General features: G+C 45.4%; 1 long non-coding RNA gene across 1 annotated transcript; it reads right to left on the bottom strand.

The window, feature by feature from the left end:
- Positions 1-1,209: 1,209 nt before the first annotated feature.
- On the bottom strand, positions 1,210-3,598 carry LOC125555654. The gene is made up of 2 exons (XR_007304804.1): positions 2,549-3,598; positions 1,210-2,444 (listed from the first exon to the last, which is right to left on the bottom strand). It is a non-coding gene; the product is annotated as an uncharacterized LOC125555654 (long non-coding RNA).
- Positions 3,599-6,232: the final 2,634 nt, after the last annotated feature.

The following is a 6,232-nucleotide window of genomic DNA, read 5'->3' as shown; positions in this document are numbered from 1 at the left end:
GTCTTGATGGTTTTAGTTCCTGAGACAATTGTATTTCCGTTATGAAAGTAATGGAAAGGGGGAAGCCCGGTTCGTAAAAGAATTAAATACATATTCAAACATTCTCTAAAATTTTATAAACACACATCAATGTTTGATGTACAACCTCAAAAATTTTGATATTCTAATTCAACTCACGTCAATAGAAACAAAAGAGACAAGATCATATATGAATAGTGTTAAAGTACTATTCATCCAAAACTGCTACCATTCACATTTAAATTTGTCTTTTTAAAATCTCTAAATATACATCGAGTTTTGAGCTGATTTTTTTGGAGCTGTAGACATACCCCCACATAAATGTTGTCAAATAATTTTAGATTTTTTTAAATGTCTAAATATGATTTATTTTTTGGGGTTGATCTCACGAGCTCACCTACAAGTGAGATCTCATGCAAGTCTCCCCTGTGATATCCAGTTAGCTTGCGTCTGAAAGCCCACTCCCATCATCTTTTTATGTTTATATTTTTATAGTTTGTCTACACGATTCTTTTAACATAGTAGAGACGCAAGCGCTTATATATACGTGCATACACTCACCCTTATAAAAAAACACATACGCACACCCTACCCTTACAAGCATCTCTGAGAGACTAAGTCGGCATATTATCTACAGATTTTACGAAGTCACCACAAACGTCTCGTAGTCGAGGGGAACATCTCCGACTGAACTCGCATCGTTAGAAATCTTGAAATACATCTAGGAATAATGCGAGCACCAGGACCTGAACCCTGGTGGGCTGAGGATACCGTTGCCCTCCTAATCATCCAACCACAGATTAGTTCGCCTCTACATGATTTTTTGGTCTATATTAAGAAGAGAAACATAAAAAAGATGATGGGAGTGGGCTTTCATGAAAAAACCTAGCTATATGTATATGCACCTCCAAAAAATACAATGAAAAAAAAGACATCATTCCTTGTCTACGTATTCTAGCTGATCGTCATATTAAGACACCAGTGGATGTCCAGTCTGTTGTAAGGACCCAGAAGATTTGAAGCATATGCTTTTTGGGTGCGACAGAGCTAAGAACATCTTCAACAGCTGCCCTATATTCGGGCATGAAAAGTTGGTGAAAAAAGGCACGAGAAATGGTCGTCTTTAACAACAGTCGTAAAATACGGCACTGATCAATCAAATCATCTTCATTTTGAACTAAAAATTTGAACTACTTCAACCATAATTCATATTTCAAACAACATTTGATTGAAATTTAAACATAGTTCAAATACCATACACAAATATAGTTAAAGTACTACATGAAACTTAAACAACCAAACTAAACTACAGATTGTCGTGGTCGGTGGAATCCGATTCGGCTCACCTGCTAGGTTCCCAGCAGGAATTATTGTGCAGGGCGAATAGGTGAGTGCCACGTGTCCTTGTGGGCCAAGAGCTCCAACTAACTTAGATTTAGTTTATTTCTTCTTACTGCTTTGGTCCTTCGTCACCAGCCCTCTGGGCGAAAGAAATACGAGGTTGCCTGCGAGTGGAGCCGCGGACGGGTTCTTCTTGCTCGCCCGCCGGCGATGTTGTTGGGTCGTCTACTGCTAGTCGATTTGGATCCGGCTTTGGAATTCTTAAATTAACCGAGGCCAAGCACTGCAATGAGGAGATCAGAAGCCGGCATTTTTTAGTCTTGTGGAGCATCGTTGTGTTAATCTTTATTTCGGTGAGATCCAGCCTAAACGATGGATCGCTATCATAGCAAGCAAGGGTAATGATTGGAACTTGAAGTCGATACATGAATACAAATGGATCGATTTCTGGGTTTTACTTTCACAAGTAGTGACAGCAGAAGCACAGCCATGGCTGTCTGTACGACGATCTTCCGGTGCCTGTACTGCCGGCCGCTCCCGCTCTGCACAAAAAACAACAACGATGCTATACACACGACACATGTGCACGATTTGTGGACGATGTAGTTAATCAAGCCGTTGGTTTGTGGGAATAAACTGCAGGACACCGTATGATTTTGAATCGTGCATGAATCGGCCACGCAGGCGTCGTGCGCAAAGCAGTTTCGAAAAACAAAATCAGTTCATCGTTTACCAGATCGTTGGCGGACGGTGCAGGCCGAATATGTCCTCGACGGTGGTGGGCGTGGGCTCGGGCGCGACGGGCGTAGGTGGGGTGGTGGGCGTGGGCTCGGGCGCGACGGGCGTAGGTGGGTTGAGCAGCTCCGGCGAGGGGACGGGTTTCTTCTTCTTGCCGTTCTACTTCTTCCGCTTATGCTTGCTCTTCTCTTGTACGGGGCCTTGGCCGGGGGGCAGCACGGCAGAGTGCCTCGGCCACCGGCAGGGCCGTTGCCACGGGACACTCGGCATCCACGACCTCCTCAAGTGGAGGTAGAAGGGCCAACGGCGTGGGCGCGTGGTGGGCCAACGAGCAAGAAATATTGGCGCTGGCAACCATTCTCACGGTGAGGATGGACCGAAGCATGAAGAAGAAACAAATTAAATCTAAGTTAGTTGGAGCTTTTGGCCCACAAGGACAGGTGGCACTCACCTATTCGCCCTGCACAATAATTCCTGCTGGGAACCCAGCAGGTGAGCTTTTTTCACTCTCGACGTTGACCACTTTGTCGCCTCCTCCATTCTTCTTCTTCTTGCTCTGTGACGACGAAGGCCCTGGCTCGGTGTCGTTCTCGCGCTTCTCCGCCTCCTTTTTCCAGTAGAATCCCCACTCGTCTTGCACATACACCGGATGTGACCGAGAAAACACTGGGTCGTCGCTCTCACAGATGTTGTTGCGCTCGTCGATAACCATGCGAGCAGCCTCGATCGGACTCGATTCAATTGTCACCGGTGGGCCAACGAGCTCCGCATCTGCTAGTCTCAATTTTCGGAAATTTTGAGCTTCGATCGGGGGAGCCCGAGCCTCCACACGGTGATGACGTACGCGCGGGCGGCGATGTCGGCTGACGTGAAGGTGCCAAGCCAATACATGCGGCCGGCGTGCCCGAACTCCATCCTGTAGTTATCGAACGGCCGACGGGACGCCCCATTGTAGCCGACGGAGTTCTTGCGCGCTGGAGCCATGGCGTTGGCGGCGAGGGCGAAGCGACGACCGGTGACGAAGCAGGCGCCTCCGGGGAGGCAACAACCCCGAGAAGAACCGGCAGCGGTTGGCCGGAGAGGAAGCGGCGGTGAGGACGAACGACGACTTTCAACGGATTTGGGCGGCAATACGGCGGCGGTGGCTCGATTGCTTGCATAGGCGGTTGCGAGGCGTGTCGGGGAAGCGGATCTGACCGGCGGCAGGGTGCGGCAACTGCGGATCTGGCGCCGATGATGGGGGAGGCGTGCGATTGCGGGGGTGTTTTTGGTTTGTGGCAGCCGGCTGTGTGCCGCAAATTTGCCGCAGGCTGAGCCTTTCTTTTAGCTGCCCAAATATTTATTTTATTTTATTTTTTGGCAGCTGTTGGTGAGCGTTTTTTACCCTCCCATGCCCTAAAAATGGCCCGTGCCCTATTAAGACTAGTGTTGGAGATGCTCTAAGGAAGTTTGAATTGAGCTCGGTTTACTGGATTTTATTGAAACCTCTTGCAGTACATGAGTGATCACACTATAAAGAAAACACTTACGTGATGATACGTGTTTGTCATAGTATATTATATTTTTATCATGATGTATATCCGTGATGATTTTATGACAGAATCAAGATAGTCATACCTATTATCATTACGGAAGTGTCCACTTCCATAACAATAAATGACACGTTATGGAAATATTTTCGTCAAGGGTAACCGACACGTGATATCCATCGCAACAGGTTGCTGTTAAGCTATCGGGTACGGATTTGGATCCGAGAACATGTTAACAGCACAAGCCAATGGCAATTTTCCATGTATAAAATTCTCAGTCGCTAAAGGTACCATGTGTCAGCTCGGCGTTCCGACAGATCTCAACCATCTAAGGGACAGGAGACGCCAATGAAACGTCGACACGTGTAACGGCCCAGTAACGGCCCATTTAGGTAAAGAGGGTAGGCCCAGCCAAAGGCCCACTAGATTTTGTCAGATACTAGTGGGCCGGCCAGTTAACAGTGTGTCATATTTTTGGCCAAATTACGACCCTTATCAGATCCGACCCGTTAACAGGACACTGTGCTTTTGGGCCCATTGAAGGCCCGTTTAACAGTTTGACCCAGTTCGATCCAATATTTGTTTCGGCCTGTTAGCGGCCCTTGGTGCATTTGGGTTGTTTTCACCCGGTTTCACTTTCGCCCATTTAACGGCCCATGCTGCATGTGGGCCTATTCTTGGTTTGAAGTGACTTTTGGTCTCTTAACGGTCTGTAGTCTTCGTGGATAAATTTCAGCCCAACCTGACTATCAGCATGTTAAAGGCACGTGATATAGTTGTGCCTAATTATGGCCCGCTTTGCGTCCGGCCTACTTACAACCCATAATGTGATTGGGCCAACCAAGGCTCGAGATAAAATTTGGTCTGCCAACGGCCCGTATGTAATTGGGCCAATCATGGGTCGAGGTATATTTTGGCCTGCTATTGGGCTGTGAATTGTTCGACACAATTCAGGCAAAATCTAGTTTCCAGCCTGTTAAAATCCCATGGTATTTTCTGGCCGAACTAAGGCCCCCGGTTTACTCGGCCTGTTAAAAAGCCCAAAACTATTTTACGTTTAGGCTTGCTAATGGACCGAGATGATTAGCGAGTTATGGGCCGGCCCATTTGCGTAGCGTGATTTCTTTTTATATACCGTTGATGGACCGATAACATATTGGACCGTTGAGGCTCGTTGAAGCTTTTGGCCTAAATTACAGACTAAGAATAAACCTAGACTATACAATAAAGAAATTACGGCATATTACATCCACTGGGCAGCAAAGCTCGCCGCTAGTGATAATGAAGTGCAACTAGACCACAGATTACATATACTGGGCATCAAAGGTCACCACTAGTGCAAATAAACGCGCTGACAAAATTAATATACAAAACTGACAGCATTTCAATACATTTCAAGAAACATTAGCCCTGGCCCAGAGATGCAGCGCAAGCAGCTGAACAAACTGATGAGACCTCAGTTGTGTGAACATTAAATCCTCCAGCTCTAGCTGGTTAGCAATAAAGCACCCACGGGTGTCCTTTGTGATCTTCGTTAGAGAATGGACTTCAAGTCGGATCTGAGTTGAACCAAGTCTTTCCTCTTGAAGTTGAGACTACAGAAGTCGAACTGATTCAGCCATCAACTTCACTGAGATTGTGTCACAGCTACTGGTGAGTAGCTTGAACTCACTGTCTTCATCAAGACATGACCATGGGATCATCTCGCTCTCTTCAAGATGGTTTGCCTTCTTTGTTGCAATATAAGTGATAGGTACCAACAATAGGTTTGGCTTGCTATCTTCCTTACAGTTCTGCCTGGCGTCAGAGATATTACTCTAAAAGAGAAACAAGGAGACAGATAATATTCACAAATATATAAGCAATGATGGTCAGTGTGCTGTCAACTCTATCCCGTTTTATATTGAAAAATTTAGAGATACAATTTAAAATAGCATTAACATAATATGGCATTGTCCGTATCATCGGCAAAATCAATTAAGACAAAGCAGGAAATGAGATGATGCAAGTGTGGGAAGCTTCACCACACCACCGGATTAGAGGTCTAGAACACAAGCATACATGCAGGGCCAAAGAAAATCACTGGATCTGTTCTGGTTAATGTGTATGTATGAATAGGGAACATGTTTGCTTCATCATATTTGCTTTCCGATCTATTATTTGCCTTTGAGATCTATTTTTATTTGCATTTATTTTCAGATCTATTATTTAAGAAACCCAAAAATACTTTGTTGCACTTTTTAGCATCTTTTATTTCACGTTTTGTCGAGATCTATTTATCCAATCTACCACAAATTTTCCTGTCATCAACTTGACAATTTCTGGTGTTGTTACCCGAAAGAGGGATTGACAACCCCTCATACACGTCAGGTTGCAAGTATTGTTCTTTGTGTGCAGGTACCGTTTACATAGTGTTGCTTGGTTCTCCTACTGGATTGTTATCTTGGTTTCATAACTGAGGGAAATACCTACCGTAGTTGTGCTGCATCATCCCTTCCTCTTTGGGGAAATATCGACGTAGTTCAAGCGACGCCACCCTTCTCCATGTCGATGTAAGGATAATTCAAGTAATTGCCCAAAGAAACTTCTTCATAAGCATTGCCTTT

Source organism: Triticum urartu, chromosome 1 (assembly GCF_003073215.2).
Source record: "Triticum urartu cultivar G1812 chromosome 1, Tu2.1, whole genome shotgun sequence".
NCBI lineage: Eukaryota > Viridiplantae > Streptophyta > Magnoliopsida > Poales > Poaceae > Triticum > Triticum urartu.
This window is presented reverse-complemented; position numbering and strand designations above follow the sequence as displayed.